General features: G+C 38.7%; 1 protein-coding gene across 5 annotated transcripts in view; it reads right to left on the bottom strand.

Annotated features, from left to right (window-relative positions):
- kmt2e (lysine (K)-specific methyltransferase 2E) overlaps window positions 1–8,162 on the bottom strand; it is a 98,293-nt gene extending 90,131 nt beyond the window's left edge. For all 5 annotated transcript variants that reach the window (XM_048610458.1, XM_048610461.1, XM_048610460.1 and 2 more), the window contains exon 1: window positions 7,847–8,162. The gene's annotated coding sequence lies outside the window, so the exon portion shown is untranslated. The remainder of the gene's footprint in view (window positions 1–7,846) is intronic.
- Window positions 8,163–13,574: the final 5,412 nt, after the last annotated feature.

Below are 13,574 nucleotides of genomic sequence, written 5' to 3'. Positions count from 1 at the left end.
CATGTAAATATCGGACCCAAAGTTTGGGTTTTATTTTGAGGGGGGGTGGAGCTAGTCCATTCTAACATTTGCATTACTGCGTCTGCAATCAGTCCTGATATTGGGCCTCCCACTGGTGCACCATTGATTTGTTTGTATATGCTGTCGTTGAAGGTGAAGTGGGTTGTGAGGCACAGATCTAGTAGTTTCATGGAGGTGTCCTTATTGATGTTGTTGGGTGTCCTGGGTTGCCATCAATCTGTATCCTTTCCTAAAAGTGTTCCCATTGAGGGCATACACCCATAACGGGGCAGATTTCTGGGTAAAAGTGTTATTTGAAAGATTTCAAATTAGACAGAGAAGAGATGTCTAAAGCTTTGCCATTTGTGTTACAGACACTTTGAACTTAAGAAACAACACAGTGATGGTTTAACTGCAGCTGAGATATTTTCTGGCTGGTGGTTTGATTCCACATTACAGAATTCCAATTGAGTAATTTTGATGAGAAACATAACAGTTCAATTTGTTCTTGTGGTTTAGATGATCCAGTGAACCTCTGGGATGGGTTATCATGCAGCGAATCACAAAGATATACCCACTATCTTCACAGGTTCCAGTATTTCAGTACAGTATCCAATAACATACTTCTAAAAATGAATACTGAAGGCAGCGAAATTTAAAATTATAAAATGTTTTGATGGATGCAGAAAATGTGTCCAGCCATGGGAACAGGCCAAATACAGACCAACAGGAGACAGTCACGAAGAAATTCAATAAGAAATTCAGAAGACCCTTTTTTTACCCAAAGAATGGTGAAAGAATGGAACTTGCTACCAAAGGGCAAATAGATTTGTTATGATGATAGTTTTAGGAGAATAAAGTTATGAGAAGGAAGTTTAAATTCAGCAACAATATGGGCATGGACTGGTTGAATGAATGACTGGTTTCAGTACCATATACCCTATGTCACACCTTATGGAATCTGTTCTAGTACTTGAAATGAACCTGATTGTTTGTTATTGCTTATCAGCAATAAGCATTACACATGAATTATTATTTATAACCTATACAACAAATTTTTTTTGCTTTTTTGTTAACTCACTTCAAGTGACAAACCATGATAATGAAAAACACTCTGTCCCAAATTAAGTGCTTACAACTGCAACACAACCTCCAGAACTGAAGCAGGCAGATAAGCTCTGTTTATCTAAACAATGATGAAGGAAGTGTATCACTTACACACATGTACAATTGAAAACTAAATGGTTTCTTGGGTACAACAGAACAGAACAGACCAGCACAGCACAAGAACAGGCCCCTCTGCCCACCATATCTGTGCCAACCACTATGCCATTTTAAAATCATCCTATCTCCCTGCACACTGTCCATATCCCTCTATTCCGTCTGTTCTGTCTGTCTAAACGGCTTTTAAACATTACTACTGTGTCTACTTCAACATCACCCCATCACCAAGAAGTGCATTCCAGACACATACTCTGCATAAAAAAACTTGCCTCATACATCTCCTTTAAACTTGCCCCCTTCCACTTTAAACCTATGCCCCCTAGTATTTGACATTTCCACCCAAGTAAAAAAGAGTCTGACTATCCAACCTATCCATACCTACCTCTGTACAGGAAATGTTTAGTACCAGCTGTAGATTTGTAGAAGTGAAAATGAATTGGTTTGAGTGCGTATGTAACCTAACTGCTTTATGGAAGTATTAACTGTGGGTTTATTTCCTTGAGCGGTGTGTTTTATCTGCACCTTGACTTCTAAAATATACTGCAGCTATGAATTTGCAACACATTTATTTTAGCACTCAAAGTTATTTATGCAGCTTTCCGTTGGAATGCTAGCCACGGTTAATAAAAATCTGATACTTGCACACACTTCCTGTCAACTCTTTTCATTATAAATTGCCAAACTCATGTTTAAAACACACAGAGCTAAATAAATCTGTTAACTATAACGTCAGCCTCCTGCCAGCGCAGTTGTTTACATGTCCTTCCTCCTCACCTGAATTGCAAACTCCTATCTTCTAACCAAATTTACTTTGATGCTTCATAGAACATAGAACATAGAACATAGAACATTACAGCGCAGTACAGGCCCTTTGGCCCTCGATGTTGCGCCGACCTGTGAAACCAATCTGAAGCCCATCTAACGTAAACTATTCCATTATCATCCATATGTTTATCCAATGACCATTTAAATGCCCTTAAAGTGGGCGAGTCTACTATTTTTGCAGGCAGGGCATTCCACGCCCTTACTACTCTCTGAGTAAAGAACCTACCTCTGACATCTGTCCTATATCTATCACCCCTCAATTTAAAGCTATGTCCCCTCGTGCGAGCCATCACCATCCGAGGAAAAAGGCTCCCACTGTCCACCCTATCTAATCCTCTGATGATCTTGTATGTCTCTATCAAGTCACCTCTTAACCTTCTTCTCTCTAACGAAAACAGCCTCAAAACCCTCAGCCTTTCCTCATAAGACCTTCCCTCCATACCAGGCAACATCCTGGTAAATCTCCTCTGCACCCTTTCCAATGCTTCCACATCCTTCCTATAATGCGGTGACCAGAACTGTACGCAATACTCCAAGTGCGGCCGCACCAGAGTTTTGTACAGCTGCAACGTGACCTCATGGCTCCGAAACTCAATCCCTCTACCAATAAAACCTAACATACCGTACGCCTTCTTAACAACGCTATCAACCTGGGTGGCAACTTTCAGTGATCTATGCACATGGACACCGAGATCTTTCTGCTCATCCACACTACCAAGAATCTTACCATTAGCCCAGTACTCTGTATTCCTGTTACTCCTTCCAAGGTGAATCACCTCACACTTTTCCGCATTAAACTCCATTTGCCACCTCTCAGCCCAGCTCTGCAGCTTATCTATGTCCCTCTGTAATCTGCAGCTTATCTATGTCCCTCTGTAATCTGCAGCTTATCTATGTCCCTCTGTAATAAATTGCTGCACATTTTCCTATTTAACCAAAAATAACTTTAAATCAAAGGATTATATAAAAATAAAGGTTTGACTTTCAGGTGGTCCTAGCCCAGTCAGATTCCCCCTTCAACTCTTAGAGGGTACACTTGACCTTTATTCTGCTTGTCATAAGCTTGATATCGAATTGACCAATATCTTTTATACAAAAATGAATAACTTAAATTTCAGTGATAATTAGAAAACGACTGAGGCTAAATGATTAAGTATTATTAAAATTCATTTTTTGAACATAGGCTTGAAAAGATGACAAATAAACATCTAATTTATTGTTCCATAATCATAATGAATGTGGATCCTGAACTTCTTTGGAAGACAATTTGGAACATAGAGGGTATGTCACAAGTGGCTTGACAATGTGCACTACTTCAGTTAACCTTGCTTTAAAGAGAATTTGCCAATCTCCCAAGTAATTTCACGAAGTTGCTGAATTTGTAATACAAATGCAAATTAAACTCGCTGGTTAGGACTCCTATTTCAATGACTTAAGGACTTTATTGATGATGAGATTAATGTTCCCGCAACCTCTCTCACTCCAATTTTTCATTCCCCCCTACTTATCTTTCTGCATTTAATGTAGCCAGAATTCATGTTACATCCTTCTATGAATTATTTTATTTCTTGGTCTCTTTAAAAATGAAATTTAAGAGCAGAGTAACAATGCAGTCATTCACCAAATTTGAAGATGCTTATTGACCTCACTATAAGTTTGCACTGTCAGCAATTTGGAGCCCAAAAAAAAGGTGAAGCTGGAAGTTATGCGAAAAAAAACCCATGGCACAAGCTAAGAGATATCCCTGTTCAGTAAATTGTGTACCAATATTAGTTTAAAACATACAACACTTTCAGCAGATTTGCCTGTTGGTCAAGTGAGTAACAGTAATCTTTGGTGTGGTAATGAAGCAAGCACAAGGGCAATGACAATCAGCTGTTAGCTGCCAAACGAGCTATCGCTTTTTAAAAAAAAAATAGTCGATGAGATGTGAGCATTTGTCATCCACAACCAACTGCTGAAGGTGGGGTTTATTTCCCCCCTTTGTTTCCTTTTAAACCTGGGAAGTGGCGGGTGAAGGAGGCCTCCAACGGCATCGGCAGCGACGCTGGACGATCCGGACACGGCTCCACCATAGCCCGGACTCGCAGGCTAGGCCAAGGCTCCAGGTTCGCAGCTAAGTCCGGGCGTCTAAAGGAGGAGAAAGGTGGGTTCGGCGCGACGGTCTGATCCCGACGTGGATGTTTTCTTCATCTTTGGTGTGCAGGTATTCCAGCTGCTCGGCAGGCGTTCTCGTCCTGGGTGCTTCTTCAGGGTATTCCATCGTTCCTAAATTGGCTTTCGTCGACCGCAGCAGCCGTTAACCGAATTGCGATGAACATTGTCCTAATTTCACTTTTTAGTATTATTATTACGACTTCTGTCATTGATGTAGTCGTCGTAGTCGGGCGACTTAAAACTTTTCACTCTATTTTTTGATGTGAAAGTACATGCGACAAAAATTTACATTCTAATCTAATGGGCCACTCTCTTGGATCACAGCAGTCTACATCATGAAGGGACACTCACAACATTTTAGGGAATGCCAAAATGTTGACCGAGTGACATGGATAGCGCGACAGGATGAAACGTGGCTTGAAGGGAAACTTTCAGGTGATGACATGTCTATGCACCTATTTCTTATCACTGATAGACACTACAGATGGAAAGATGCTGCTAAGAATCATTGACAAGTTGCTGTAAAACATCTTACAGATAGTACAAACCGCTGCCATTCTGCAAAGATGGTGGTAATGATCAAATGTGCTGCTTTGCCCTGGATAGGGGTAGGCTTGAGTATTACTGAAGCTGCAGTATCAGAAGTTAGCGAAAACATTCAGTCAGAATTCCTTTAGATTACTATCAAGTGTGTATCCAGATACTAGACAGGAAATTCTGATGCCTCCACTCCCCTATAGTCAAAGCTTGAGCGTCAATAGCACAAACGCTTGCAATAAACATATACAACACTGCATGTGTGTCTCAAGGGTCTTATTGAAGTAATAATAAAACAGATTACAACAAGAATAAAAAGGGACAAGGCACAAGTCAGGTAACTTGAAGGGAAACTTTCAGATGATGACGTACCCATTTGTTTGGATGAATATGGCTCAAATAATACAAACAGACTCAATGCAATCCAGGACAAAGCAGTTTGCCTGACATGCATCTTGTTCACCACCTTAAATACACATTCCTTCCACTACTGTTAGACTATGGCTGCAACGTGTTTACTAAAATACAAAATGCGTTCCAACAACTTACCAAAGCTTATTTGACAACATCTCTCAAATTGCAACCTGAAAGGCATTAAGCAAGTACCTCCAACTCGTATGCTCCTCCAAACCATTCACTATCGCAATATATTGCTGTTCCATCCTAATTCACTGGGTCAAAATCCTGGAACACTCTCCTTTACAGCACTGTGGGAATACCTTCACCATATGGGCTGTAGTAGTTCAAGAAGGCACCCCACCACTACCACTACCTTTTCAAGGACAATTATGGATAGAAATTAAATACTGGGCCTGTCAGTAACACCCATGCTGATCAATGAATTAAAAACTCACTATAGGAAGTAGAATTCCAACAGTTCAAGCAGTTTAAAAGTTGTGCATAACTTTAACTAAATGGCAATAATTCTTAATCAGTATTTAACAGAGATACATGTTAATACTTAAAACATTTAATTCTGTGCTGCTTGTAGGGGAATTTATATTATTTCTGCTGCAGCTAAGCAGATCACTATGTTGTGTGTCAGCTGGCCTATTCTCAAAACATACACGGTCTTACAACTACAATTACAATTACACTTGCATTATGACACCTACTGTTTAATAAGAGATGTTTAACTTACAGTACTCCAAACCATGACTATAATTTCCATCTCTGAAAACAAAAGTACAAAATAGTCTGTATATTGAATTCAGGTATATGAATATATTATTGCCTCAATAATGTTTGATGTTGTGACCCTGTAGACACCTTCACTGCTGGCAATTTTACCTTTTCGATACATACTTTCAAAGACATAAAATGTTGAGTCTAACATTTTGAAGTCTTCACATGAATATAAACCTAACATGTTTACACAATGGTGTAATTAACAGAGTCTCACTGTTTTCATTTAAATCATTACCCTGTGCAACTGTTGGTAAGTGTTTTTGGTTTGTAAACTTATGAAAGCGTGCAGGAAATCAATGTAACCATCAGCCATGCACCAGAGTAGTCAACAATCATTACATAAACAATAGAAGTGCATATTGTGTTTTATTCTGAGCTATAATATTCAACATATTATGGCAGTCAAGCTATTAATATCAAGACACCTTGCTTTCAACATTAAAGTAACCAGTGATCAGAGTTAATAAAATACTAAGTCTAATCAGAATGTACTACTGGACAAAAATTCACATCTGCCATGTAGCATTCGGGTTCCAAATGGCATGATGGAATTAATTTCTCAAAATCTTAATACTTTTCTCAAAAGGGGTTTATATATACCAGAAATGAATGCAACCTAAAACTACGTATTATTTAATAAACCTCAAAGGGTTTTTTTCCCATTTGCAATCAGCTTCCAACATTGCAATAACTTGAGGTAAACGATACGAGCGCCGCATGGGGTGTGGAGAACCCAAGTGAATTAGATTTACTATAATACCAAATGTCCGCCATTTTTCCTGACAGAGCAAAGGACAAAAGAGTAGCTTCACACACTTTGAAGGTAATAACCAATTTCCTCGTGCACTTCATGGGATGATTAACAAATTTTACCTGTTTTTAAACATAAACTGTTTCAAGGATGACTGAAGTGAGCCAAATCCATCTTTTTTTCAAATGGCCAATCCCGTCACTGGTCATAAATATAATTCGCAGTAAATCATATAAGGACTTGGAAGATAATGTATTCTTTATTTTACTACACATCCTTAACTTTAAAAAAAATACCGCCCTTGTCCATCCCCACGCCCAAAAACGATTTTTTCGGTATTGTACACAAGCATCTATTCAGAACTAAAAATATCGACTTAGAGGCTATGATTATAAAATGAAATCTGTTGTACAATAGAAAGTTTCTAATCCCGAACCAAATAATTTCTAATGATAAACAAGTCCACCCTCCCCCAAGATGTTTTGGTTCCACGTTTGCAGTGGTCCACCTTCCCGACTAGAATTCGAAGTACGTTATGTGCTACATATACTACATATTAAATGTAATTATCTTACGTAATTCCTATCGACAAAAACAGAATTATATTTAAAATTACTGAATTAAAATGTAGACATATTTACTTAAGAATATTTCAGAAAGACTAAAATTTAAGAAATACTTAAGCATTTACGTCGCATTATATTTCTAAACATTACCCGTTGCTAGGTATTCTATCATAATCAGTGAGGTGACAGTACGTGCTAACCAGAGAATATATCATAGGCACGTTTCTTTTCACTTTGAGAACTAAAATGGAGTAAAACGGAAATGTTTATTTATAAAAAGTCCAAGTGAGGCCAAAGTTAAAGAATACCGGAATTGAAATTTTGACACAAAATGCATTTTACAATATTGATATATATTAATACAATCATTTTATGTACGGTCGAAAAGAGGAAAAGTGTTGTTATGGACAGTATCTCCTAAATTAAGAAAAACGGTTCACTAAACCCGCCATATTTCGCGTTGTCAGTCTGTAACCAAACCTACCACCTCAGTCGCAACAGAGGGGAGGAGAGGGGGAGGGAATCATCGCATATTTTCCTTCAATTATACATTTCTTCACAAAATACTTTTGACAGATGCCATGTAACATCGTCTTACCTGAAGAGTCCACCAAGCCGATGAAAAGACTCCGTTAAACTCGTTTTGTCAAACCAAAACAATGCAATATAATCTCCACCACAACGTAAATACAAATACTCCTATATATTGTGATCAGCCAACAACACTGGCACTGTAATTTAAACTCGAATGTCTTCTTTTAGCAACATCAAACAGAGGAGTAACCCGTACAGGAGATTTAATCCCACAGTAAGATTTCTTTAGTTTTTTTTGGTTAGTCTCTGTGGGATCTGTTGCTATCTGTATACCATTTACTCCCCTTCTTTGGAAAATGGCGGCTACGGAACGTCGTCCTACGGGGCTGACGGGGCAGTGGACAAGGGCGGGGAGCTCAGCACGCATGCGTACACAAAAAACCCGTGAAGGACTTCACTAGCTTTGGCAGTTCGTTTTTGGCTGTGGTGTGAGCGGGTTGAAGGAAATGTCAACCACGGTTAACGTAAAGTGGTGCTTCTTTTTGGGTAGAGGTGAAAACCGGCATGTTAGTTGTAACGTAAATCGCGAGTATTTCGAAGTTTTTTTTAGAAAAAAAATCAGATAATATGAGGTGTGATTTTGCAGATAAGATTGTATAAAATGGCGCACGTTTTAGCCTGAAAGGACGGACATTGTCTTGTTGCTTGATGTGTTTCTGTGAGTGACGTCCCTCTTGGCTAACCATTGGTCGTGAAGTCGTTCCCTGCCCGCGCAGATTGGTTGTTAATGACGCTATCTTGCTGCAGGCAGGTGGAGCTTAGCGCACGAAATTCAGTTCGATTTAGGAAGTTGTTAATTTGGACGCCATTATGGGGAGCGGGCTGTACTACATTATGTAAGGAACGTATGCATAATGAATTTGAATCGCGGCTTTGTGGAAGAGATTATCTGTGCTATTGTAATTTTTTCCAGATTACCCTTGCCGCTGAGAGCAGCGTTGATTTGAACTTTTTCTTAAAAAACAACTTTTTTTAAAAAATGCGTCAAAACAAGATGGCGGCAGCGGCTGGGTTATCTTGTTTGTCGCAGGTTGATCGTTCTCGTTTTACAAATCACGTGGTCAGGAGACATTCCTCTGCATCATAAGAGTTAAAAGGCGTGGGGGTGGAGAGAGTAATTCAGATCCCATTAGCAGTTGCATGGCATTTCTAGTGCTGGGGTGAAGTTTATTCACAAATTTTGTTTTGAATCCGATGTATTTCTGAAAGAGCCTAAAGCACAAGATATTGGAAAATAATGTTAGGCTCTTTTAATTTCAGTTTTGTTGTTCGTGGGGTAAGGGAACTTGGTGTGGCCTTCCTGTATTATTCCTCAATTAGTGGCCCCCATTGCACTGAAAACTTGCATGGTTTTAAATTACTACCCAATACTTTGCTAAATTGGGCTCTGTGTGGTCATGAAGTGGTCCAACTTTCTATCTTTGAAATATCAAGATATTTGAATTTTTAAACACCTCGAACTTTAATAAACTTTTAGTTTTTTTGTGCCTTCAGTCCAAGCTATAATGTACTGGACATATAGAACAAGTACATAATGGACTGCATTTCCTTTGCAGTGCATGCTGTTGGTAATAAATGTGCAATCTGTGTTTTCAGAACAGTAAGCTTTCCAAAAAAAGATTGTGTGGTTGGTAAACTCCAGAGAATGTTTGGGCTAAATAGGTGGTTTCCATTTGGTAATTTTTATGAAAGTCACAATTGGGGAAGTCATTATGTATCTAGTCAGTAGAAAGCCACTTTTACTTCGTTTTTCTTGCTTATTGTGTTGTATTACCGACCAATTCTTTCCTTATTTTGTACGTTCAGCATCAGTGTTAATAGAAACTAAATAGAAAAGATTGATTTTATGTTCCATGTTAAAAGCTAGTGTTAAACTCCTCAAAGCTTCTGGATTCTAAGGTAAAATCATAGGAATGGTTAAGTTGAAGTGTCAAAAACAGTGCTTTGTCAGGAGAGTTAAATGTCACTGAAAAGGGAGTTGCTTGCCTTAAGATTCGGTGTTTGGGGCCAAACTGTTTGCAGTTTGTAAGTCTCATGTGGAAGTAGAAATGGTTGGTGAGATTTGCAAATTGGGAAGGTTATCTTAAAGCGTAAGATGAATTGGCAAAACAATGGCAGAAAAATTTTCATGTTAGGAACTACGAAGTCCTGTGCAAGAGGAAATAAGTGGTGTTTCTTGAGGTGTTGATGTTGACATTCATTGATCATTTGCATGACTGGATAGGTGGCAAAGTAAAAATTGAGCAGAATGTGTATAAGGAGATTAAGTGAGTGGGCAAAATGTTGGTACAGGAATTGAGATATTTTGACCTTTGGCAGGGAGAACAGCGAAGTATATAACGTGGAGGAAAAATTGCAATAATGTGAAATACATCTGGGTGTCTCAGATTAGTCTTTGTACAATAAATAATTAGAATGGTACAATAAATAATTAGAATGATAAATGGATTGTTTGGTGTTTATTCCAAGAGATAATTTAGGAGTAGGAATGTTTTGCTCATGGTGTACAGGGCATTAGTGGGACCAAAGCTAGTGTACAGTTCTGGTCATCTTGTGAGGAAGGATATGACTGCATTAGAAGCAGCTCAGAAGGTTCACTTGAATGATTTGATTCATTGTTGTCACATGTACCCAGGTACAATGAAAAGTTTTGTTTTGCATACAGTAAGGCAGATTATAACATACAAGGACATATGGACATAGGGTGATTAAACAGGGCAAGGTGAAAAACAGTTGCACCAGAGAAAGCATTCTATTTGGATGTATCATGGCTTGGTATGGCAACTGCTCTGCCTGGGTCTGTTTTTTTAAAAAAAAAACTACAGAAACACAGCCTATACAATCATGCAAGCCAACCCTCCCATCTGTTAAGTCCATTTGCACTTCTCGTTGCAGTAGAAAGGCAGCCAACATCGTCAAAAGACTGCCCCCATCCCAGTTATAATCTCTTCAGTCAGGCAGAAAATACAAAAGGTTCAAGAACAGCTTCTTCCCTCCTGTTATTAGACTGCTGAATGGGCCTCTCAAATTTTTAAATCTAATGTTGATCTTGCTTTTGTACACCCCCTGTGCAATCGTAACTTCGTGTGTATTTTGTGAGGAAAGTTCAGGCCTGCATCCATTGCAGTTTAGAAGAATGAGACACAAATTTTACTAAAGCATATAAAATGCTGAGGGTATTTGACCAGAGATGTTTTGGTTTGTAACAACTAGGAGTAGGGAGCATAACATGAGGTCTCTTCCCCTTTAAGACAGATAAGAAACTTTTTTGAAGGTCTCTGGAATTCTGATCGCAGAGAGTTAGAGCTCACTGATTAATTGAATATTTTTAATGTTGAGTTAGTCTTGATTGACACAGAAATTGAAGGATAGGGAAGTGGACAGGAAAATTGAGATCACGAGCAGATCACCATGATCTTACCAAAGGGTAAAATCGGCCAAAGACCCATGCTGCTCTAATACATTTTATAAATAACAGTATACCCTGTATAGTTATCTTATAGGTGCACTTATAATGGGTGTTTAACCTGGGAAAGATGAATTGCTTTATCCTGGATTGTGTTGTTGGAACTGTACTCATCCAGGTGAGTGTGGCGTAGAAATGAGAGAATTAATGACATTTCAAAATTGTGCCCTCCAGGTGATGTAAGGACTTAGCAACATAGATGAACCAAGTGTTCTTGATTAACAACTTTCAATGAACTCTAGCCATGCCATTTGTGTGGCTCAACCAGTAATGTTTCAATTCAGTGGGGACGACACCCCAACCCCTGCAAAAATGTTGATGATAATGCAGTTCTATGGGGCAAAGTAGTAGTAATGTTGCTGGATGTCAGAGAAAAGTGGTTTGGTTGTTTTTGCCTAGCACATGACTAGTTCCAATGTTGTACAGGTCTTACTTGTGGGTATGGACTGCTGAATGCTGCAACTATTACATCATAACCACATGTATGACGTTTTATGATATGCATTGGTGCATAGAATTAATTGAAGTTAGCTGGACCGAGAGCCCTGTGCTCGGAATCTCCCCTGCAGTGCTTTATTGAGAAATGCAGCAACAATGGTTAGGCCATAGACTGATTTGGTAATGCCACTAATCATTTGCAGCCTATGCAATAAAAAAGCGGAAAATGAGTCAGGAGATAATGACCAAAGTGTATGGTACTCCAACTGGGCACCAGCTAGAATACTATGCCCTGAGGAAGATAGAAAACATTAAAACACTGGGGGTAGTATGCATAAACCACAAGTTGATCTCCAAATGAGAAAACCAAGCCTGGATAAACATGGGCTTTCCAGCCTAGAAAGGATGTTTTGCAATGACTTGTATGGAATAGTTGAAGATTTGAAGATTGTAAAACAAAAACCTAGAATATTACTTGAGCTAAGTCACAAGGTCAAGTTTGAGATAGATATCTTTGGAACAGATATAGAAAGTTCTTAGCAGTAGGATCATGGAGTCGAAGTCTTCAGTTCAGTTAGGAAATTGTTGGCGGGGTGGGTGTGTCATCAAGATCTCAAGGGACAAATCAAATAGGCTAAATGGCCTTCTCTATAATTAGCTGATAGCTTTTGATCTTTATCCCATCTCCACGGAATAAACCTGTTTTGTACTTTGGAAATTGAAGGATATTTGTGTTTGGACAAATGTTGCAACTGTTGCTTTTTTAAAAAAATTCTATAGACTAGCCCTTAAAACATTCAGATATTTCTGCTGTAATGCATGTTTCGTTGACATAGGCTGTAATGTGATTGATTAGTGGATGCTGTTTGGATAATGTGAAATTTCTACTGTACAGTATAGCAATTTCCCTGTGGCACGAGGTCACGAGAACGTGACTGTCTTGTAATAGGAGAACCACCTGTACGGTGTTTATTAATGAAGTTGTTGCTCATCAAGACCAGTTTGTTTCTTAAGTATAGTTTGTGTAAAAGCCCATCCTTTTAGGGTTATTGTATGCATACTTAGTATGTTTTATACTTCTGAGATTAAATTGGGTTTCGTTCAGAAAGCAACATAGTGCAGGTTATGTTGATTACATCGAACACAGTATTCCTCATCATACCTAATGTTTGAAGGCATGTTATTTCTCATGTAGTAACTCACCATGTTCCCTTCACCAGCAGATTCCAAACCTGCAACCTCTGCCACCTAGACAGTGAGGACAGTAGATGCATGGGAGCCACGCCACCTATAAATTCCCCTCAAAGTCACATGCAATCCTGATTTGAATTGATATCATTGTTCCTTCACTGTCACTGGGTCAAAAGCATGGAACTTCATTCCAGCAGTGTTGAGTGTCTACACCAATGACTGCATTCATTCAAGAAGGCTGCTCACTATCACCATTGTACAAGTTTGGGATAGATAATAAATACTTGCCTAACAAGTGATGCCCATAGCCTATGGGTGTGTTTTTTTTTTTTAAAAGGTCACTAGATTTAGCAATACTGTAGAGATTTTATGTGAGTTGCCCGTAGTCATTTTATATTCAGGGGAAATCCATGTTGCTGCATTACACTAAAGTAATAAGATCAATTACCCAGAAGTAAAGCAATTCCATACTTATATAATTTTAAGCTTTTTATCAGACTTAGTCCATAGGCTGCACAATGGGAATGTTGGCACTATGGGAATACAAATTAATGTGGTGAGAACATACACCTGTTCTGATTGTTGCTATTTCAGATTTGTCCTCGGCTATACTAATAGCACTGCATATAAAAGCAAG

The sequence above is a fragment of the Rhincodon typus genome, chromosome 22 (assembly GCF_021869965.1).
Source record: "Rhincodon typus isolate 14 chromosome 22, sRhiTyp1.1, whole genome shotgun sequence".
Lineage (NCBI taxonomy): Eukaryota > Metazoa > Chordata > Chondrichthyes > Orectolobiformes > Rhincodontidae > Rhincodon > Rhincodon typus.
The sequence above is the reverse complement of the archived record's forward strand: the minus strand, read 5'-3'. Positions and strand labels throughout refer to the sequence as shown.